General features: G+C 47.8%; 1 long non-coding RNA gene across 2 annotated transcripts; it reads left to right on the plus strand.

The window, feature by feature from the left end:
- Positions 1–6,710: 6,710 nt before the first annotated feature.
- LOC308535768 lies at positions 6,711–24,176 on the plus strand. Of its 2 annotated transcripts, XR_013997299.1 has the most exons (4): positions 6,711–7,206; positions 14,092–14,510; positions 20,840–20,951; positions 23,180–24,176. It is a non-coding gene; the product is annotated as an uncharacterized lncRNA (long non-coding RNA). The 2 variants fall into 2 exon arrangements; XR_013997300.1 differs by lacking the exon at positions 14,092–14,510 and having other exon boundaries at positions 6,851–7,206.
- The last annotated feature ends 245 nt before the right edge of the window (positions 24,177–24,421 follow it).

Raw genomic sequence — 24,421 nt, forward strand, 5'->3', positions numbered from 1 at the left:
TTCAGTTCATCAGCGGCCTAGCCAGGATCTCCAGCCAGGATCTCCAGCCAAGTTCTGGTCTGGATCTCCAGAGAGGTTCTGCTTAGGATCTCCAGCGAAGTTCTGGCTAGGATCTCCAGCCAGGTTCTGTGTCCATGTTGTCTTGCTAGGTTCTCCAGCCAGGTTCTCCAGGTTCTCCAGGTTCTCCAGCCAGGTTCTGTCACCAAGTTCTAGTCAGGTTCTCTTGCCAGTTTCTGTAGTCAGGTTCAGTCCAGGATCTTTTGCCATGTTCTCTCGCTAGGTTCTGTCTCTAGGTTCTGAGGCCAGTTTCTGTCCAGGATCTTTTGCCATGTTCTCTCCAGCGAAGTTCTTCTGTCTCTAGAGAACGTTCTGTGTAGGTTCTGTGCCTAGGTTCTGTCTCTCTCCGTTCTGTTACATCCGTATTTATACCAGTTGATTCAATCCTATCAGTCTCTATTTCAAAGGTTAGGGTGTTTCTTATCTCCATTCCAGGGAGTAAAGATTATGTAGCTTAAGCATGATTGTTCGTAGTTAAAGTGATTAATTTCCCACCTGGCACTTAGTTAAGAGGTTTTATTCCCTCCCTAACTTCAGGGGAAAATCCCTACCTGGGGAAACAACCTTTCTCAGAGACCTTGGTTAAAACACATAGTGCCAAGAAGGTGAGCAAACATATTAAGAACAGTATGCCATATATGCCAGGTCCCTTGAAACAGCAAGGATGGACCAGCTCCCGGCAGGTGTGCAGGAGGCAGCTGATCGATGTTTCTCTCTCATCGATGTTTCTAATTCTTTATGCCTCTCCCTTCCTCTCTGTAAAAAATCAATAAAGCATATTTAAAAAAAAAATAATACCAAATAGATACATGAATTTACCAAACAATCTATGTGGAAGGGAGCAAGAATGCTTTAGCTCAATCTATTTTTTTTTTAAATATATTTTATTGATTTTTTACAGGGAGGAAGGGCAAGGGATAGAGAGTTAGAAACATCGATGAGAGAGAAACATCGATCAGCTGCCTCCTGCACACACCCTACTGGGGATGTGCCCGTAACCAAGGTACATGCCCTTGACCGGAATCGAACCTGGGACCCTTCAGTCTGCAGGCCAACACTCTATCCACTGAGCCAAACCGGTCAGGGCTCGATCTATTTTCTGATGCACCTGAGAGAAAAATAAATAAATCCTTATGGGTTTTACAAAGTGCATTTTTATCTTTGTCTCAAATGAGAAAAGAAAATGAGACATTCATTGCCTCCCTAGAGAGTCTCATAATTTACACAGAACATCCTTCTCAGAAGTGTTTACCCACAGATGGCCAGCCTGTCACTAGGGGTACATATCCTGGCCCCTTGTGGCCCCTCGTTTTTCTGATCAAGGCTTTAAAAGAGTAAGGGCATCGGGCCGGCGTGGCTCAGTGGCTGAGTGTCAACGGTCTGATTCCCCATCAGGGCACAGGCCCGGGTTGTAGGCTCCATCTCCAGTAGGGGGTGTGCAGGAGGCAGCAGATCAGTGACTCTCTCATCATTGATGTTTCTATCTCTCTCTCCCTCTCCCTGTCTCTTTGAAATATAAACAAACAACCTTGTCAACTCTGCCTTTCTCTGAAATACTTCTAAGTGGCTTCCTTAAAAATTTCAGAACTGGGACATATACACCTATATACATACACACACTATATGAAGCTATAAATCAATACCATACAATTTGCCCACTAAGTGAGCAATTCAGTGCTTTGTTGTGTATTCACGGATTTGTGCAACCACCACTGCAATCAGTGTGAGAAGAGACACAGCTTCTAAGCCCCCTAATATGTCACACAGAGAGATTAGAGTGGATAGAGCGTTGGCCTGTGGAGCAAAGGTTTCTGGGGCACATACCTCTGTTGCAGGCTCCTCCCTGGCCCAGGCCCTGATCCGGGCTCATGGAGGAGGCAACCAATCGATGTGTCTCTCTCACATCCATGCTTCTCTCTCTCTCTCTCCCCCTCCCTTCTACTCTCTTAAAATCAATGGGAAAATATCCTTGGGAGGGGATTAACAACAACAAAATGACAAAGAGAAACATCTACCGTTCTGTATTATCTTGGTCCCTCTTATATTAAACCCAGCCCAATTTCTCCACCAAATCCGCATCATTGCACGATTATAGGCACTTAAACCAAACCAACTCATCACTAGTCTAGTATGTCTCCAATACCAATGACTTCCTAAGATTTTAACCATTTGTCATGCTGGTCAGTGGTCAGAAACCAACCTGAATTATCCAAGAGCTACGTCTTGGTCATCTCTTAGATTTGCTTCTAAGACATTAATACCCAGTAAAAGCAAAGTTTTCAAAGAGGAGGTAAGCCCAGCCGGTGTGGCTTAGTGGTTGAGCATCGACCTATGAACCAGGAGGTCACGGTTTGATTCCCCATCAGGGCACATGCCCGGGTTGAGGGCTCCATCCCCAGTGGGGGGGGTGGGGGTGTGTGCAGGAGGCATCCAATCCATGATTCTCTCTCATCACTGATGTTTCTATCTCTCTCTCCCTCTCCCTTCCTCTCTGAAAGCAGTAAAAATTATCTACACTAATAAAAGAGAAACATGGTAATTGGCGTACGACCGCTACCCTTCCCATTGGCTAATCAGGGCAATATGCAAATTAACTGTAAGCCAAGATGGCGGCCGGCAGCCAGGCAGCTTGAACTAACATGAGGCTTGCTTGCTTCAGTGACGGAGGACTCCAACGTTCACCGCCTGCCGCTGCCGGCCTCTGAGCTGGCAGTTTCAAACATTGTAACAAATACAGATGCTAAACAAAACTCTAGAAACCAGCTTTCAGCCGGCTGGGATCTCAGAGCTGGAGTTGATACAGAGTTTCGAGAAACAAAACAAACCAGATACCTGCTTTCAGGAGCGGAGGCCTAAGAGCTGGAGCCGCAGAGCTAAAGCTGGCCCAGAATAAAAAAAAAATAAAGAAAAAAAGGAGCAGTTGGGAGCTTCAGTCCCAGCCTGAAAACAGCCCTCAGCCCCTCACCCAGACTGGTCAGGCACCCCAGTGGGGACCCCCACCCTGAAGGGTGTGTGACCAGCTGCAAACAGCCCTCAAGCCCCTCACCCAGGCTGGCCAGGCACCCCAGTGGAGACCCCCACCCTGAAGGGTGTGTGACCAGCTGCAAACAGCCATCATCCCCTCACCCAGGCTGGCCAGGCACCCCAGTGGGGACCCCCACCCTGATCCAGGACACCCTTCAGGGCAAACCAGCCGGCCCCAACCTGTGCACCAGGCCTCTATTCTATATAGTAAAAGGGTAATATGCCTCCCAACGCCGGGATCAGCGGAGCCACGAGGCCTCCTGGCACCGGGATCAGCATGACAGGGGGCAGCGCCTAAACCTCCTGATCCCCCTGCGGCTCTGTGTGTGACAGGGGGTGGGGCCACACCTCCCTATCCGCCCTGCTCTGTTCGTGACAGGGGAAGGCGCCCCAACCCCCTGATCGGCCCTGCTCTGTGGGTGATAGAGGGCAGCGCCCCAACCCCTTCCCCGCTCCCCATGGGCCCTGCTCTGTGTGTGATGGGGTAGAGCCATAACCTCCCCATCAGCCCTGCCCTGAGTGTGAAAGTGGCGGCGCCCCAACCCCCTGATCCGCCCTGTTCTGTGTGTGACAGGGGGCAGTGTGCCAACTCCCCTATCGGCCCTACTCTGTGAGTGACAGGGGGGAGCTCCTCAACCCCCTGATGGACCCTGCTCTGTGCGTGACAGGGGGGAGCTCCCCAACCCCCTGATGGGCCCTGCTCTGTGCGTGATAGCGGGTGGTGCCACAACCTCCCCATCGACTCTGCCTTGAGTGTGACAGGGGGCGGTGCCCCAACCCCCCAATCGGCCCTACCCTGAGTGTGACTGAGGGTGGCATCGCAACTTCCCAATCCGCCCTGATCTGTGCATGACAGGGGGCGGCGCCCCAACTCCCCAATTGGCCCTGCTCTGAGCCCGACCAGGGGCTGCACCTTGGGATTGGGCCTGCCCTCTGCTACCCGGGAGCAGGCCTAAACCAGCAGGTCGTTATCTCCCAAGGGGTCCCAGACTGCGAGAGGGCACAGGCCGGGCTGAGGGACCCCCGCCCCCCCCCCCCCCCCGAGTGCACAAATTTTTGTGCACCAGACATCTAGTCTCTATAATAAAAGGCCAGAGGCCATAAGCGTCACGACCAGAATGACCGCTCAACCAGGCACCATGAGGTGGCACGGACCACCTCTCAGTCCCTACACCCCCCACCCATGGCCGCAAGCAACGGCAGAGTGGGACTGGGGACTGGTGAGCGGGCTGAACGGCTGACCTCTTGGTCCATGTCCCCGGCCCTCAGGCTCCAATGGATCAGCGATGGTGAATGAGGGAATTGGGGTGGGTGGCAGGAGGACTGGACTGGTTGTTGGGATCACTAGCTCATCCCTGGCTGCTTGGGGGCTCAGGCCTGCGGGAAAGCGTGTGCTGACAACTTCACCTCCAAGCACGTGCGCCAGGCCGGCCACTGATGGAACACACTGCCTGCTCGGGCCGCTCACGCCAGGGCAGGTAGGTTGTGGGCATGCCCTGTAGCTTCTGTCAGTGCCCCAAGCCCCAGCAGCAGCAGCGCTGTCCCATCAGCGGCCAGCCCAGCGCACACACATGGAGGTGAAGTCTCCGGCACCCGCTTTCCCACAGGCCTGAACCCCCAAGCAGCCAGGGATGAGCTGGTGATCCCAATAGCCTGACAGCCCAGTGGTGGAGGTGGTGTTCAGCCTGGGGACTGGCAAATGGGCAGAAGACGGCCCTGATTGCACGAGGCTAGGCCTAGGGACCCTACTGCACAATTTCATGCACTGGGCCTCTACTGTACATATTAAAAGAGGTGAGTTCCCTGTGAAGGAAGCTGGTGTGACAAACCTAATCACAGTGCACCCCACCTGAGGTCGCTCCTCAATGCCTAGCTCAGAGCCCCACTGTGGACATCCCTTTCTCTGGGTTTCCATGACACCCTTCTCTCCCCTGAATTCTCCTATCCTTCCTTCCCCCAACCCAAAGTTTCATTCATTCTGTGGATATAAACTGAGTGGCCACACTCATCAAGTGCTGCACTAAATATGTCCCTAAAGGTGGGTGCTGCCTGGAGTCCCTAGTTAGCTCATTGTGCATTTTCTCACTTCTATTTGCATATATATACATATATATATATATATATATACATATATATATGTATATATGTATATATATATACACACACACACACACTTTTAAATAAAGTTGATTTTATTATTTTTAAAATTTTTATTGATTTCAGAGAGGAAGGGAAGAGAGATAAAAACATCAATGATTGGCTGCCTCCTGCACACCCCAAACTGGGGTTCGAGCTTGCAACCCAGGCATGTGCCCTGACCAGGAATGGAACCCGGGACCCTTCAGTCTGCAGGCCCTTGCTCTATCCACTGAGCCAAACCAGTGAGGGCTGCACTTCTATTTTTAAATCTCCATTTAGGCTGGAAAGGCCAAAAAAGTATGTCTCGGCCTCACACCCTTTGTCCCAGGTCAGGAGATACACGTGCCCCCAGAGACCCCCTCAGAGCGCCCAGGATCAGCAGGGAGTCCATCTCCCCTCCCCATCTGATCCTCCTGTAGGACTACCTCCCAGAAGAGCACCCCTGTCCACCCAGGGCTCCCAGCCGGAACCCCGACATCACCCAGGCAGCACCCAGGGACGGGGAGAGATGAGGAAAGAGAGAGCCTAGGCCTGGGACTGAGGCAACAAGAAGAGAATCCGCTCATCCCAGCAGCTTTTCAGGAGCCAATGTGTGGAGGCGCAGGGTGAGACCTCAGGAATGTGTATTCCAAAGGATGTCCCTCACCTGCTTCTAGCAACATTGGGGGGCGGTGGGGAGGGGGAGCCGGAGTGCAGGTCCAGGGGTGCAGGATACAACAGGTTTTACAGGGAGAGCCCTGCCGTGGCCGGAAGAGGCTGCAGGATTGGAATACAAACTGGCTTCTCCACACACACACACACACACACACACACACACACACACCTCACGCCTCCAGGCCAGTTTTCCTGCTTCCTCAGCACAGAACGCCCTTCCTCCTTTCCTCCCAGCCCCCAACCTCCAACCACAAATTGCTCCTTCTACTTCATTCTCCCAGGACATCTCTCCTCCTCCGGGAAGCTCTCAGGGACGGCCCCCTCCCCCCTCCGGCGATAACAATCCTCTGCGCATGCGTGAGGGGGTGTCTAACACTGAGGACGCGTCCGTAGGGCCTAGGTGTCCCCCCACCTGGGAGCCAGGTCGGAGCTCCTGGGAGACACGGCACGGGGAGGACGGACGGCGGTGGGGAACCCTGGCCCGGAGGGAGGCGCAGTCCAGCGGATCCATCACTAGGCGCACGCGCAGGGAGCCCCCGGGCGGGCGGGACCCGAGGCAGGGGGTGGCGGGGGGGTCCCCGGCCCGCACGTGCCCGGGGGTTACCCAGCACTCCCTGCGTCCTCCACCCAGCCCAAGGCGGGGAGAGGCACAAGCGGGGTCCCCGGTCGCCCCCCTCTCCGCGCGGAGACGCTGCGGCCCGCCACATTCTCAGCCCCGAGACCCTGACTCCACCCCCGCGCACTCTGGGCGGGCAGATCTGGAGCCCTCAGGTCCCGGAGCGTCGGGGACCCAGCCCCCCCCTTTCCCGCGCCCCGCTGCGCGCCCCCACCTGGCTGGCGTGGAGTATCTGCTTCTTCAGCGTCCCCACCGACATCGCGGCCGCGCGCTGCCGGAAGTGCGTGGTCTCTGCGCTGGGCCGGGCCTCGCGGACGCGCGGCGCCGGCGGAAAGGGCGCCAGGGCCGGTCCCCCGCGCTGGGCTCCGCCGGGCCCGCCCCCAGGGCCGCGGCCACCACCTCCGCCTCCTCCGGGTCACCCCCGCACCTCGCGCCCGGGCGGTTGGCAGCACCGCGTCCCAAAGCCCCCAGCGCAGCCCATTGGCGGAGCCGCGGCGTATGCAAATGAGGCCGCTGGCGCCGCCCCAGCTACGTTGTTGCGGGGAGACCGGGAAGACGCGCCGGGGAAGCGGGGCGGGCGTCACGCGCGCTTTTGCTGGCGGGCGGGCTGACATGCGCCCGGCTTTTGAGGGCCGTGTTTGGGGAGCCGGATCCGCGCCTCTCGGACTTAACCTGGCTTCACTCACCAGCAGCAGTGCCCCCTCTGGCGCAGTTGGGTAAGGGACGCTCCAAGAGGCGCGCTGGGGCGGTGGGGTGGGAGCGGGGCGCGGCGCAAACAGACCCAGGGACCCGCCGTGGGAGGAAGAGGCCCATGGGCTGCGGGGTGGTTCCTTCTGTCCCCAGGCGGTTCTCTGGGCGCCATCTCCCTGGAGTCCGGGTTTCTGCGTCTTTGTCTGATCAATATCGCGCTCCTCCCTGGAGCGCTGAGCCCACTGTCACCTGCATTGAGAGCAGCCATCTCCAGGCCTGGCTGGTGTGTCTCCGTGGATAGAGCGTCGGCCTGCGGACTGAAAGGTCCCGGGTTTGATTCCCGTGAAGGGCGTGTACCTGGTTGCAGGTTCCCTGGCTCTGGTCCGGGAGTGTGCCGGACACAACCAATGATGTCTCTCTCTCACATTGATGTTTCTCTGTTTCCTCCCCGTTCTCTTCCACTCTCTCTAAAAATCAATGGAAAAATATCCTTAGTTGAGAATTAAAAAGGAGGAGGAGGAGGAGGAGGAGGAGCGGGCCCCACCCACCCCCTCTAGTTTAAATGTATTTTTATTGATTTCAGAGAGGAAGGGGGGGGGGGGAATCAAGGATCGGCTGCCTCCTGCATGCCCCCCACTGGGGATTGAGCCCCCAACCCAGGTATGTGCCCTTGACAGGAATGGAACCTGGAACCCTTCGGTCCACAGGTCAATGCTCTATCTCCTGAGCCAAACCAGCCAGGGCAGGAAGGGGTGATTTTATAAAATAACTTTTTGGCTTTTCTTCATGGTTGATAGTATATTCATTCACGTTTCCCTCTTCAGTTAATTTTGATGATTTATCTCTTCATTTAATCAAGTGTAAATTCTACATCAAATCAATGATGAGAGTGAATCATTGATCAGCTGCCTCCTGCATGCCCCCTACTGGGGATCAAGCCAGCAACCCAGGTATGTGCCCCTGGCCAGAATCGAACCTGGGACCCTTCAGTCCACAGGCCAACACTTTATCCACTGAGCCAAACCGGCTAGGGCTCTTTTTTTTTTTTTTTTTTTAATAGGAAAACTTGATACTTTATTTTGTATAAGTAAAAAAAAAACCATGTACTTTCGTTTCTTGTTCAAATAGCATTTCATGTCTATTCATTATAATAAAGCCAAATCATAGGCATTGTTTCCATTTTGCAAAAATAAGTGCCTTCACATCACCTATTTTATATATCCAATGAATGAGCTACAAATTAAAGAAACGGAGAGTTAAAGAACATTGTTTATTTGTGTATTTGTGCCTTTAGTATTGTAATCTTTTCATTCTACATGTGGGATGCATGTTGTTATGAGTGATGACACTGAGTTGTTGCCAACCAACCATCTGAGTTTAAGGCTGGGGTCCATTCAATTTTATGCCTAGCTTAGTCTCAAAGGTCTTCAAATTTATGAATCTAGCTCCCATTTTTGGTTACACATTATTTGATAAAGACTCTCATAAGGTACAGTTGTCTGGTTGGCAGAGTACAACATTGGTCAGATCTGGTATTTAAGTTCTTTGATTTACTGTTGAAAGAAGAACTTGTGTTTTTGTGTGTTTTTTTTTAAATTAAATCATTATTGTTCAGATCATTACATTTGTTCCTCTTTTTTCCCCCCATAACTCCCCTCCTCCCAGTTCCCACCTCACCCTCCGCCCTCACTCCCCACCCACTGTCCTTATCCATAGGTGCACGATTTTTGTCCAGTCTCCTCCCGCATCCCCCACACCTCTTCCCCCCCGAAGAATAGTCAGTCCATTCCCTTTCTATATCCCTGATTCTATTATAATCACCAGTTCATTCTGTTCATCAGATTATTTATTCACTTGATTCTTAAATTCACTTGTTGATAGATGCGTATTTGTTGTTCATAATTTGTATCTGTACCTTTTTCTTCCTCTTCCTCTTCTTAAAGGATACCTTTCAGCATTTCATTTAATACTGGTTTGGTGGTGATGAACTCCTTTAGCTTTTCCTTATCTGTGAAGCTCTTTATCTGACCTTCAATTCTGAATGATAGCTTTGCTGGGTAAAGTAATCTTGGTTGTAGGTTCTTGGTATTCATCACTTTGAATATTTCTTGTCACTCCCTTCTGGTCTGCAAAGTTTCTGTTGAGAAATCAGCTGACAGTCGTATGGGTACTCCCTTGTAGGTAACTGACTGTTTTTCTCTTGCTGCTTTTAAGATTCTCTCTTTGTCTTTTGCTCTTGGCATTTTAATTATGATGTGTCTTGGTGTGGTCCTCTTTCGATTCCTTTTGTTTGGGGTTCTCTGTGCTTCCTGGACTTGTAAGTCTATTTCTTTCACCAGGTAGGGAAAGTTTTCTGTCATTATTTCTTCAAATAGGTTTCAATATCTTGCTCTCTCACATCTTCTGGCACCTCTATAATTCGGATGTTGGTATGCTTGAAGTTGTCCCAGAGGCTCCTTACACTATCTTCGTATTTTCGGGTTCTTTTTTCATTTTGCTTTTCCGGTTGGGTGTTTTTTGCTTCTTCTCATTTCAAATCTTTGACTTGATTCTTGGGATCCTCTTGTCTGCTGTTGGATCTCTGTATAATATTCTTTATTTCAGTCAGTGTATGCTTAATTTCTAGTTGGTCCTTTATCACAACATCAAGGGTCTCATTAGACTTCTTGAGGATCTCACTATATTTATCGGCGGTCTCACCAGTCTTTTTGAGGGCCTTACTAAATTTATCAGCGGCTTCTAGACAGTTCTTGAGAGACCTTAAAAGTGTGGTTTTGAACTCTATATCCAGCATTTTGCTTTCCTCCATTTCTGTCATTTTTTCCTGTTTCTTTGTCTCCGCATTTTTTATGCTTTCTTGGTGCACCCCCTAGTGGTCTTTGTGCACAGTCTTGTTGTAGTTAAGCCTTGATTGTTGTAAGTAACACTGGCGGGGATTTGACCTCCAGGCCAACTGGCTGTGAGAATCAGCTGTGTCTGCAATGGGAGAACTTCTGCCCTCTAGGGAGGTGCTAATCTAGCCTTTGCCTGAGGCTATTCAGCAAATGCCTCTGTGCAAGGCTTGGGCGGGGCGGGTCCCAGGGGAGCAATAGGGCGGGCAGAGCGAGCAGTTATGGCTGCTCTCAGTCCCGTCCTCAGAGGCTCTGCCTCTCAGTGTCCCAGCAACCGCTGCAAGTACCTCAGAGAGAAAGCTACCCTCGAATTCTGACCGATGTCAGACAGTCCCACTTCTCCCATATGAGTCTGGGTCCCCAGAGACTTGCCCGGAACTGGAGCTCAGAGCCTGAGACTCCCTCCCGATTGAAACAGACAGCCATGCCCTCAGCTGCCAGCCTGCTCCACACGCACCTCCACACCTTTGTATTTTACTCCCGCACCGCGCCTCCTCTGAGTCTTGGTATGCTTTTCTCTTTCCTTCTAGTTGTAGAATTTCCCCTCAGCCAGCCTTCCTGTGGTTCTGGGTGATGTCCGTTCCATCTTTTAGTCGTATTTTTGAAGTGGTTGTGCGAGGCAGCAATCTCCGGTGTTTACCTATGCTGCTATCTTGGTTTCTCTGAAAGAAGAATTTGATCAAATCCTCAAACATCTGTGAAGCTAGAGAAATGATCACAAACTAGCTGTTAATTCTGATTTTAAGAAAGTATGATTCTGTTTTTTGTACTTTTTTCTTTCAATGGGAATATAATATCTTAAAATTTCTAATATTAATACCTAATATTAAGATTATTAAAAATTGTGTTGGTAAATAACAATTTGTATAGGTTAATGATTTATAGTAAATCCTAAAAAGAGAGAGTGGGAAAAAAATATAGATAATACTGGTAAGTCAAATGAAATAAAATGTCCTAATATAAATCCAAGTATATGTGGAGATTTAAAGGAATATAGGCTTCATCTCATACTTAGTGTAGAATAATACATTCATTAAATACACTGTGATAACTAGCCATTTGAGAACAAAGAAGATGGCTCATTACATTCTCTACACCAATACAAATTTCAGGTAGGTTAAATATTTACTTACATACAATAAAATCACAAAGTATTGGAAGAGAATGTTTTCCTTAATGCTAATGTAGTGGGGAAGTCTTAAGGCATAATGTGTCTCAAACATAAGACCTCTATAATTCAAAGATCTTTTTAAAAGGCAACCAATAGGGAATCAATAAAAAAGCCAGAATCTGTTGATAGAAGAAATTTAAATGACTCATACATGAAAAACAAATTCACAAATAGACAAAAATATCCACATAAGTTAAGCTTTTACTTTTCATAGTGACACAAGTTAAAAGATTGAAACTTTATTTTGGGGCAGAGATGTACACAAACGGACATAGTAATTTAACATTGGTTGAGGTTATGTAATTCAATGTAATTTTTGGGAGACAATTTTGCATGGTGTTTTTTTTTTTTTAATCTTTCTTTATTGGTTAAGGTATTATAAGTGTGTCCTCATCCCCCCCATTAACCCCCAACCTCACCCCTACACACACTCATGCTTTCATCCCCCTGTTGTCCATGTCCATTGGTTTGGCTTATATGCACACATACAAGTCCTTTGGTTAATTTCTTCCCCTTACCCCCACCCTCCTCTACTTTCCCTCTGGGGATTGATAGTCTGATCCCTGTTTCTCTGTCTTTGGATCTGTCCCTGCTCATCAGTCTATGTTGTTCTCTATATTCCAGAAATGAGTGATATCATGTGGTATTTATCTTTCTCTGACTGGCTTATTTCACTTAGCATAATGTTCTCCAGCTCCATCCATGCTATTGCAAATGGCAAGAGTTCCTTCTTTTTTACCGCAGTGTAGTATTCCATTGTGTACCATAGTTTTTTAATCCACTCATCTGCTGATGGGCACTTAGGCTGTTTCCAAATCTTAGCTATTGCATGGTGTTTTTTATTGTAACTATATCACTTTTGATTTCTTCTGATTTTTGCATAGGTTGTTGATTTTCTCATCTATCCAGTGTATGAGCTGTACAACCATTACCCTGGGTTCTTTTTCTGTCATGTTGCATGCCTCCATTTTACTTATTTCCTTTCTTGGTGATTCCTATTTTTCTTTTCTCTAGGGATTGTTTCGTTGTCCCCCCATTCTAACTATCACCAGAAGGGCCAGACGCTGAGTTGCAGGGGCCTGGGCCATGTGCAGTGGGAGCTTTGTGCCACCTGAGTGTCACTGAAGAGCTCCAACACCAAGACGTGTGGTTGCTGTGGGTTGGTGGGAGCCATGCTCACCCAGGAACAGAGTCACTGGTGATCAGTGCAGCCTCATGCACACACCTAGAATCAGGGACCCCACCCGTGCCATGCTGAAAAGAGACCCCACTGGCGTGTGCCAAAAATCATAATCCCCTGGCATTGACAGGAGTCAGAGTCCCCCTGTGCCTGTGCTGAGAATCGGAGTCTCAGTTGCTTGGTGTGGCCTCCCGCCGAGAATCAGGGTCCCTGCCTGCGCGTGCTCCAAGAATTGGAGTCACTGGCTCTTAGTGTGCATGCACTGGGAATCAGGGACAACGAAACAATCCCCAGAGGAAAGAAAAAGGTTTTTCTCCAGTTTTAACTCTGTGGTATTCAGTAAGAGAAGAATTTTAATGAAAGGGCTTCTTACCATCAGCACACTCATAAGACCTTCTCCAATGTGAACTCTCCATTGTCGATTGAGGTTAATGACACATGTAAAAACTATCCCACAATTGTAACCTTCATATTTCACTTCGCCAGAGCAGACATACTGATGTTAAACAAATTTATGTCTGTGTTTTGTAGCATTTTCACATTTGCTCCACTGGTGATGACCTTTTCCACTGAGAAATTTCTGTGAAATCTCACTACCACTGTGAGGCTACTCAGTATTAAGAGATGCCTGGGGCTGCAACAGCTCTGCAATGGCTAGGAAATCTTTCCCAGCCTCCCTGGTGGTTGCAGGCATCCCTGATAAATAGAAGGTGCACCTGCTCACAAACAAGGCCCTGTCCATAGCTTCTTTTGAAGACTTCTCTCCACTGGCATCCCTCTGTTGCTGGTGATGGTTTACAGTGAAACAGAAGTCTCTCACACATTGTCAATGAAGAAGGCACAAAGTATGCTGCATGTGACTCAGTCAGGTGCAAAATATATTTTAAGACTGAGAAACACCGCTTACACAGATGTGTCTTCTGGGGTGCTGGAGCTATCTTAGAGGCCCTGACCTGTGACTCTCCTTGTACCAATACACTCTGCTGAGAACAGGCCTCCTCATCATCTGTTTTAAGCCAAAAACCTGAAGAGAGAGAAATGCTGAAGAACTGAATTTTGACCATGTGAAGTCCCATTACAAAAGTGTGTTACACATATTCTGTTGGATTCATGGAATTCGCTGGTAATAAAATATCTGCAGGGCAGATTTATAAGATGCTGCAGTAAAGTTATGGGCCATTGGCAATCACAAAACAAGGAAGACCTCAAACAAATATGATACAAACATGGCAAGCACCACATGGAGCAGAAGCAGGATCGCCAATTCATCCTTCTGCTAACAGTGTTCAGCAGGGCTTACCTGCTGGTGATATGGGCAACCTGTGCAGAAGGTTGGTTACATCTTATTCCAAGTAAAATTCAATAAATGAGTAACTGGTGTTTGAGGTCTACTTAAGCATGTGTGTGCACCTCATAACACATGTGCAGGTCAAGGTTGGAGAGTACTTCAGAGAAAACCTTGTAGGGGGATGGGTGATGCAAGGCCACAGGGTAAGGGCAGTAAAAGCCCTTAAGTCAAAGATTAAAAGACACATCTGCAAAGTGTCCAAGTGGGAAATAAAAGGCAGAAATTAGCTGTTGCCATTGGCACTTGCACTTAAACTCTGTTGGAAATGAGCAGGTTCCTGGTATGATCTAAACACCATCTTTATGTCACACTTTTCCTCAGTTGAACTCAACAGAGCCAGGCCTTCTCTGAGATCATCTTACATGTTCCCCTGTAAAAGAACCAGGATTCTCCCTGCACCTTCTACTGTACCAGTACATAAAACCTAAATATTCTCTGAGTTTTACTGAAAGACAACAGAGGTGAGCAGCCAGCACTGGTCCTGACCAACACAGCTTGCAATCGTATTCACGGAAGAGAATATTACAAACAATTGAAGGATGGTCTTATAAGAACCTTCCGTGGTTCATGTAAGTGAAGACACAGTCAATAACAAAGAACCTTTAGCTGAAGGAAGAGGGAAGACGTGGAAGTCAGGTATATGGATATAGGCACCCTCCCAGGAAGAGAAAGTGCAAACTTGGATCCATTAAGCTGTTTGCAACAATCCTGACTCCAAGACACTTCCTGCACTATTTGAGGTAATGGGTTGGAGTGATATTCAAGGACTCCTTTGCTCAGGGCTCTCCACACAACTCAGCACTCTTAGGCACAGCACATTTGATAGGACAGTGGTGAAAACTAGCAGAGCCCATCGTCTGGCTGTGGGAGAGAGAAAGCTATGTTTGGAGAACAAAGGAAGAGAGGACATCACTTCAGGACACTAGGAGAGATGTGAAGGCCTTACCTATAGATGATACCAGTGCAAACACTTCCAGCATCGTCTTGCAGTACAGAAGTCTCTGTGCCTCATCCAGGAGGCCCCACTCCTCCTGAGATAAGGTGATGGCCACAGCCTCTAAGTCAGCGGTTCTCAACCTGTGGTTCGCGACCCCTTTGGCGGTTGAACGACCCTTTCACAGGGGTCGCCTAAGACCATCCTGCATATCAGATATTTACATTACGATTCATAACAGTAGCAACATTACAGTTATGAAGTAGCAACGAAAATAATTTTATGGTTGGGTCACAACATGAGGAACTGTATTTAAAGGGCCAGAAGGTTGAGAACCACTGCTCTAAGTTCATATCCTGTCACAATGGGCACAGTTCAGTACATGATCAGCTTTATCATACTCCCCAACATCCACATCCATCTGTTCCCTCAACTCACGTGAGAAAAGATACCAGGCTTTGGTCTCATCAAAGTCACTCTCTCCTTATATTCTTACTGATACTGAGTCTTCCCTCAACAATAAGGGCAGATAAGCATATACCTGGTAGATGATACCTATCTCTGGGACTCATATGTATGAACTGCCCCTTTTCAATGCAGTGGGTATCATGAACATAGGGTGCAGAGAGATGTTGTCCATAAGGAGAGTGTGAGTGATTTGACACTGTTCTTATCAGTCATTACTCTTGTTGTCCCCCAGATTCTCATTTCAAGACCCCCAAAATTATGGCGTCACACTTCAATCTTTTGAATCCAATCCCAGGCTTCTGAAGCTATCACTTTGCACTGCCTACTGCACATAATTATTTGAACCACACTTCTCTCACATAGCTTCATTCCCAGAGGCACAAATCAAAGGTAACACAAATATGCCATGATGAGCACAGTTTATTTCCTTATCATCTTCTTTTCCTAAATTCAAACTCACCATCTCTGTAATGTATTTCTGTCTTACCGTTCACCCTTCCAAAGCCAGTGGAGATTTTCAAGCCCAGATGACACTGATGTATGCTATCTCATTCCTATTGATCACTGTAACAGCCCTCAACAACAAAAGGCAATGTGAATATAAATTTCACCTAAGCACATAAATTTCACCTAAACTCTCTAACAGGAATGTACCATCATAACACACCCTCTTTTCAGGAATTAAACTGAAATTCACCGTATACTACCCAGACATCACCAGAAATGGACTCATCATTCATTCCCTCTTATGTCAATGTCAGGGCCCTGCAGCCATAAATATACATGCCCTCTGCAAGGGCATATCACTCTCTGTACCACACCTTGCTAAGTAAGAGCTGGGAGATGGAAGCTTTGGCCTCCTGGTCTGCTTTGTTATTTACCTGTATTGTGGGATCATTCCCTACTTAGTGTCCTTTGCAGTGTATGACTTTGAAGAAGGCTAGAAAGGGGAGGGATGTGAGCCTGGGAGGGGTTGCTTTCCTACCCATTCACTGGCTTAACTTCTTATTTTTACTGAACCTTAATCCTTGTTGTTTTTACTTTTTTTTTAATATTTTATTTTTTAAGATATATATATTTTTTTATTTCAGAGAGGAAGGGAGAGAAAGAGAGAGATAGAAACATCAATGATCAGAGGGAATCATTGATTGGCTGCCTCCTGCATGTTGGACCGAGCCTGCAACCCAGGCATGTGCCCTTGACCGGAATCGAACCTGGGACCTTTGGGTCCGCAGGCTGACACTCAGTCCACTGAGCCAAACCAGCTAGGGCTGTTTTTACTTTTAAACCTTAAATTGCTACATTAAAGACTTTTACTTTCTTTCAAACAGAGCAACCAACTTGGTTGCCTTCAAGGAAAAACAGGTGGAGAGACATGTTGGCCAATATGGCAATGCATACATTTCAAGTAAAAATAACTTTCTTTTTACTTATGGTATCGCACTAATGGTAAGATTTAATGCTTGAATAATAACTTTTACTTTACTCTGTAAATAGTTGTGCAAGAGATTTTTAAATTTCTTCTTTTTAAGCTTAAATTTACTTCTAAACAACATTCTTTTTGGCTAGTGCTCATTTGTATCTATGCAAATTTTACTTTGGACTTTACTAGAACCAGTTGCTCATAAAATATTGGCTTCTCATATGAACGAGTTTATGTGCGGCCTTCATTATACTGTGAAAAGCTAATTTAAAGTATGCACCTTTCTTAAAAAGCAAAGTAAGCAAACTATACGTTTGACCTGTGAAGTACAGATGCCACCCCCCACCCCCAGCCAATCTGAAGAGCAGGCTGGGTGGGGGTCTGAGGCATTATGTACACCCCTCTCTTAAAATTCTGCTGCTGAATATTCTGGTTTCATGTAAGAAGAATCCAGCAACCTTGTCCTGCCAGGTTTGGAGGCTGAAACCTCAGGCGTTCTTGCTCATAATCATAGTAAGATGGCTCCCACCTCCTTATTTTTTCTTTCCCCCTCTATGCCTCCCTTCTGTCCTTGTGAGGGGGGAGATAAGGGCTTTTTAGTTATAGACAGGCTGTACATTAGCTAGTGGGTCTAGCCTTTGTTTAAATTTTAAATAGTTAACTTTAGAACTTATTTCTTTCTTTCAACATTTCTCTTTTCCTTCTCAGTACATATGCAACCTTCACAAATTTCACACTTTCAAATTACCTTCTTTCTATGTCCTTCAAAAATGCATAACCATGCCTCCGACCTTCCATGAAGTATTTCTACTCTAATATTCTTTCTTTTTGTCATACCTTGTACAGAGCTTTTCTTTTCTTTTTTTTCCTTTAAAATGTATTAGAATTCTTCACTCTTAGAAATCTTAATTTTTCAATAACTAAAAAGTAAACAGCCAACATTTCTTAGATTTACATGTATGAACTCTCTTTAAACACACTCTTACTTTCAAGAAAATATACATTCAACAAAGTACACGAGACCTTCTGTAATAAAAACTAAGAGCAGGTGAATTAACATGTGTCTAGCAGTTAGTGTTTCAGTATTTTATGGTACTTTAAAATATTTAGATGTTTATCCTTTAGCCTAGTAGTGCTCCAAGCCTTTAAGTTTCCAAAGACTTTGAAAAATTATGTATAGCCATATGAGGCTTGCAAAAAGGCAGGGGGAGGAGGGAGCAGGCCTCGCAGCCTGATCCCAGGCCTCTAGACACTTGGACTCAAAACTGCCATATTTTTCCTTAGAGATGACATGCTAAGGTTTGGGTGATAATGAGCTCATCTTCTGATAATAGCCGGACTATTAAGTAAGCATTTGTAGTTTTGCAGTAAAGAAAGTTGTTCTTCGGGAAGGGTGGAGCGGGGTGAAGGGTGGGGGTGAGAAGGCACTGAGGTCAGATCAGTTTTCAGGGCATTAAGGGGGTGAGAATGCTGGCCTTGGGATCTAAAGGATCAATGAGTGGTCCCTCTGTTCAGTGGGAGAAGACTGAAGCTGGGAACCCAGAGGTGAAAGTATCCAGAGAGCCCAACAAAGGAGACCATTTCTTGTTCAGAGGAGGGGACAGTCATGGAGGAGATAAGGAGAGAAGGCATTTACAGTCCAAGGAATGGCTCCGATTTGTGGGGTGAGAGTGAAACTGAGGTAGGTGACTGGTTTGGGAAAACTGGGCTTTAGAAGGGGATGCATAGTAGCCTTGGCCAGGCACAGAGGTGAATGAGAAAGGAGTGAATGGGGGTATTTAGTAAGATGCAGTATAGAGGTGAGGTGGCTAATGGCTGTGAGACTAACCTGTCAACCCCATAATGGAGGCTGAGGAGTAGACAAGGGTCCCAGCGAATTTGGAGAGGGCAGGATAAGTGGCCCAGTGTTAATTAAAAGGGAGATGGGCTTACCTGCCACCATAGTCGTTACCAGAGGCTCTGTCCTGTGATGTAAGTCTGTGGGGCCCTGTCAGGGCCTGGGCAGCTTCTTCGGTGGCCAGTCCCAGGAGGTCTGGGAGCTCCAGAGGGTGGCTTGTTGGACTGGCTGAGGTCCAACCCAGAGGGGCCAGACTGCAGTCTGATTTCCATTGGCCTTTCCTAAGAAGGAAAGGCCACTGTGGGCAGGGCACAGCCGGGGGTCTCAGGTTTGAGCAGGACTTGGTCCAGTGTTCTTCCTTGTTGCATTTGAAGCATGGGCCCAGAGGAGGCTTTGCCCCTGACTTACCCTCGGTTGGAGGACCAGTACTTCGTTTGAGGTTCTTGAGAGTGGTGGCTAGGAGCTGGAAGGCTTCCTTCTGGACCTCAGCCTTGGCCTGATCTCGCTTTTGTTTTTGGATTTGGGTCTCCTTGTCTCTATTATTAAAGACCTTAAAGGCCAGGTTAATGAGGTCTATTTGAGGGGTTTGTGGACCTGCATCTATTTTTCAAAGTTTATGGTGTGTGTTGGGGGCTGATTGGAATATAAAATGGGTGTTTAGAAGAAGGGCTCCCTCTGGGGAGATGGAGTCTAAGGTGGTAAATTTCTGTAGAGGAGGACAGGAGGACATAGATGTCATGACAGGTCAGGTCATAGGACGGGGTCAGGCACTCAAATTCCTTAGGAAAGGCAGTCGTGTCAGTGGGAAAGACCTGAGATGCCTTTCAATCTGTGTGAGGCTGGACATAGAGAATGGGACGTGGACAAAGACTATGCCCTCAGTTCCTGCTACCTCCCTTAGGGTAGAATGGGCACAGGAATAGAAGAAGCTGTTGAGGAAGGCAGTCTTTGGGTGTTCTGAGAACAAGTTCTCAGGGTTTGGGCTCTCAGGGACTGGGGGAGAAGGTGGTTGCTGGTTAGGAGGGTCTGGGTTTTGGGAATCTACAGCAGGTGAGGGAGGGGAGGGGATGGAGGTAGGTGGTCTGCTGGGTCAAAAGTAGATTCAGAATCAGAAGTGTTAGGGGTAAAATGTTTTGTGTGAAGGCTAAAGGTCTGATGGGTAGAGCAGGACTGAGAGAGTATTGGGACTGAAGGGTGAAAAAAGGTCTGGATGTAGGGAATCTCTGACCATTTTCCATTGAGGGCAGCAATTATCTAAATTGCTCAGTGTATTAAATTGAAAGAGCTGTTTCAGGCCATTGAGACTTATTATCTAGTTTATGTTGTGGCCAAACAGTATTACAAAGTAAAGTGAGGAGATTGGGCATGCTCTCCCTGGTGAGTGTGCAGAGGGAGTGTGCGTGGCCCACAGAGAGGAAGGGTGAGTGACAGTCCACAAATCCAAAGGTGACTGTTTAGGGCAGGCGTTCCTGCTGCTAAACAATTCACCATAAGAAATGAGAGGTGACCCTCTGGACTGGGTGTCCTCAATCCAGAAGGACCCATAGCCAAATGGCTGAGGAATCTTCTGGCCTAGCACTAGGACTTTTGAGATGAGAGACTTTCAAGAAGTCAGTGAGAGAGGCCTGATCAAGGCCGGCAATCAAGTCACTCGAGTAGGATTCAGAGATAAGCCCTGGACGACCTGCTGATGCCTACTGCTCATCAAATAGCAAGCTTGGGGTGACTGAAGCTGGGATGATGGCTCCCCATCCCCGTAGAACCCTCCTGGGTTTCCGGAACCAAATGTTAGGTCACCCAAGGAGGAATGCACGAGGCCAGAATGGTGAGGGATTACGAATTTATTCCATCATCCGCACACCAGGTGGCTGAGCCCCAGATGGCTATAGCCCCCAGTGATGGGCATCAGTGGTTTTTAAAGGCTTTTTCTGGGGAGAATTTTGTCTGTGCAGGTCCAGATCCTGGGAAGTCCGGAGGGGAGAGATAATGGTCTTAGCAAGTGGATTGTGGTCTAGACAAGTGGAATGTCCATTGTGAAGTGGTCTAAAGGTCAGTTCCTAGGGGAGGGTCTATTGATTCAATGATTCGATCAAACCGAACAATAGGTACCTCCTAGGTGTTATCAGAGAAGGACAGATAGAGTGGCCAGTCTCAGTGCTTCCAAACTCATCTATTAGAAGGGACAGGCTGCATCCCCACCACATTTCATTGGTCAAATCACATCAAAGGGCTACAGCCAACTTCATGGGGTCAGCAGAAGAACCTGACATACTTGATGGACTCCATTAAGGCCACCACATGGTGCCACACTCTTCTGGGGGCTGTGCAGGGGACAAAAAGAGGAGTGGGGATTGGTAGGAAATGACAGTGGAAGTCAGTCATGATGGATCCCTTTCTCCTCATCCAGGTGGACATTGTCCCAGAGCTTCCCTAAACCATCACTGGCAAGATTCAAAGAAGTGAACTTCCAACAATGGAGTTTGGTCAGATGTGATTGGCAGCAAACTCAGAACCCACTTGTGAGTATGACCCTGGGTAAATCCCTGGCTGCCTCAGTCCTCCCCCCCCCCCCCCCCCCCGCCTACTACGGTTGAAGTGAAGATCCACATGTTAAGTATGTTGATTGGGGAGGGTACAGGACTGCAAGCATTCCAGCATCCATATTCTTTTACATTAACATCAGTCACTACCTTGCCTCCAAGTACCTTTACCTTTTGCATTGCCCAGGTGAGTGCTCCATTAGGCGGGGCTGATGGTTAACTTGATGCCACAAACATCAATGGTGATCCTGTGGTTTCCATTCATATTGTGTATGAACCTGTGATAAATGTGGTCTCTCCATATATTTGCTCAGTGTCCTTGGACAGGGAACTGGGTGTAATTCTCCTTCCTGACCCAGGGTTCCCAGGTGGCCATGCAAGCCCAGTAGATGACCAGAGCCAGGGGATCCTGGAATGATGCTCTGAGCAGCCCCAGGCACCTTCCTCTATTAGGTGTCAGCCTTGCTTTCACATGGCCAGGGGCGTTACCTGCTCTCCAGGGACCAGGAGTCCCATAGGACTCCCCCAGTCCTCTCCAGGGGTATCCAGTTCCTCATTCCTAGGTGGCATACTTCACCCTCAGCTTTCCTCTATATGCACCCATCCTCTCATTCCTTTCCAGGGATTCAGGATCTTCCAGCGCCTCCTTAAAGGTTTAGAGTCCTCCCTAAACAGCACCTCCACACTCCATACCTCCTTCCTGCCATCAGAGTCTTCTCAAACTCCCCACCTTTGCTCAGACTGGGGTTCTATGAACTGTTCCTTCAGTTCATCCATTCCTGGGGCTTAGATTATCCTCCATTTTCTCTCACTAGATTGATAAATATCTACAACCTTCTTTAGTCACTAAACTTCACCAGACTAGCAATTCACAATAGGACCACGTGGTTCAGTACCCAGTGACCCATCATGCTTGACAAAAAAAGATTCAGCCTCTGCAGAGACGGCTCCTCTCCCTCCCCAAGCAGATCAGTGGCTAAACCACTTCATTACAGTGGACTAGGTTGGGCCTGCCTGAGTCACTAGTTTTCTTAGAGCACATGCAGACTCCCAGGTCCTCCCTCCTGCAGCAGAGCTTGCTCCAGGTCCCACTAACTATGGCCCCAAAGAACAGAGTGGCCACCAGCCTGGACTAGAACTAGAGAGGGTCTCAGAGCCACACACATGGCCCAGCACCAACTCTCCCTGGCAACTGCTCTGGGCTTTTTCCTGCCCACACCTACCTGCCCAGCTGCCACTGCTGCTCCCAGCCTTGACATCTGAGAGTAATCTGGACTCCTCAACCCCCTGAATCAAAAATAGCCCAGTGTCTACCTCTGGCTGGAAGGTGCAGTGACCACAGGGGCAGGTACTGGTCCAGAACTTTTCCATAGGTTTTAGTCTCAGGGAGCACAGATGTCATCATCCCCTGTGGGTGATTGTGCAGTTCAGCCCTGGTTCCCCACCCTCCTCACTGACAGTACCAGCACTTCTCCTGCTGTTCTCTCCATCTTTGCATGCTCTGCCCTCATGAGAACCCTGGCTGCTGGTTCACCACGAGCCCTCAGAGTGTACTGGTGTTTACATGTGTGTTAACTAACTGGGGAATAAAATAAATACATTGATTTTAGAGGGAGAAAAAAAATAGGGAGGGAGAGAGAAACATCAATTTGTTCTTCCACTATTTTTATGTATTACTAGAGGCCTGGTGCACAAAAATTTGTGCACTCAGGGGGTGGGTCCCTCAGCCTGGCCTGCGCCCTCTCGCAGACCAGGAGCCCTCGGGGGATGTCTGACTGATGGCTGAGGTCTGCTCCCCATGGGGAGCGGGCCTAAGCCACAGTCTGGCCTCCCTCTACTGGAGGCATACCTGCGCTGATCATTTTAGCCCTAGCTGCTTTGGCTCAGTGGATAGAGCGTTAGTCAAAGGACAAAGGGTCGGGGGGGTTGGGGAGGTTGATTCTAGTCAAGGGCATGCACCTCAGCTGCAGGCTCAATCTGGCTGCCTGTTAGAGTGCATGCAGGAGACAACCAATCAATGTATCTCATCACATCTATATTTGTCTCTCCTCCTCCCTTCCACTCTTTCTTTAAAGAAAAAAAATCAATGGAAAATACCTTTAGGTGATGATTAACAACAAAATAAGTACATTTAAAATCAAATATACTTAAACTTTGAAAAAATGTTTAAAACTTAACACTTCTCATTATTTTACTGTTTTATTAAGAATGTTCTTGCCGAAACCGGTTTGGCTCAGTGGATAGAGCGTCGGCCTGCGGACTGAGGGGGCCCAGGTTCGATTCCGGTCAAGGGCATGTTCCTGGGTTGCGGGCATATCCCCAGTGGGAGATGTGCAGGAGACAGCTGATCAATGTTTCTCTCTCATCGATGTTTCTAACTCTCTATCTCTCTCCCTTCCTCTCTGTAAAAAAGCAATAAAATATATTTAATAAAAAAAAAAAAAGTTCTTGAGCAAATTTGTCGCCACTGTATCAGTATGTTGAAAATTATCCAAATGTTGGAAATGATGGACTACTGAGATGTCTTATCACATTCAGGGGGTTCAAACTTCCTAAATGATGGCAATGAACAGGGACATGATCATTGCCATGATTTAGGAAGTTTGGGAAGTCATTGCCATCTTTTAGGAAGTTTGAACCCCCTGATGATGAGCATGTTTACACCAGGGATATTAAAAATATTACAAACCTAGACATCACTTAATGTATTATTGAATGCGTAGACTTAAAAAGTTGTGCTGGAGAATGTAAACAATGTAGACTAAGTGTTTAAATATGCAGTACAAATTGGCTTAAATTTGTACACAGGATAAAAATTGAGAAAAACAATGTTCCTTTCGGTATTCAAAACCTTGGTTCCATATGGCAAAGAAGTCATGGTGAAAGAATGTTACAAACTGCACAGGCCCAGCTGCCAGGCCTAGCTGCCTGTTTTATCTCAACTCCCTAGGCTTCCCCCATTAGAGATAGGAACAGAGAGAATGACGCCCTCCCTAAGGCTGTTTCAGGAGATAGCCCCAACAAAGGGCAGGCTGAGTAAACAAGGCTTCAGTCAACCTTGAGATAAACAGGTTGTGAAAACACCAGGCAGGAATGCCCTATCCCTATCAAGACACAAACCAGACCCTTTGGAATTTCTTTGTTCTTACCCTCCTGCATGCAACCCCTCCCTAATGTATGATTTTTGCATATAAATAGCTGAAAGACCCCTTGCTGGGCGCCCAACTCCTCTGCTCCTGCATGAGTACGAGCTGAGCCCCAGCGCGCTGGAATAAAGCCTCTTGCAGTTTGCATCAAGTGACGTCTCCTGCGGATGATTGGGGTCGCCTTCAATCTATGGGACAGAGTGAGGGTCCCTCTTGGGGGGTCTCACATTTGGGGGCTCGTCCGGGATTAGACGACCACCCCCTCATCCGCGGAGCCAACCTTGGAGGTAAGAAGGGGTACCC

Source organism: Myotis nattereri, assembly GCF_964212035.1.
Source record: "Myotis nattereri genome assembly, chromosome: 21".
NCBI classification, from domain to species: domain Eukaryota; kingdom Metazoa; phylum Chordata; class Mammalia; order Chiroptera; family Vespertilionidae; genus Myotis; species Myotis nattereri.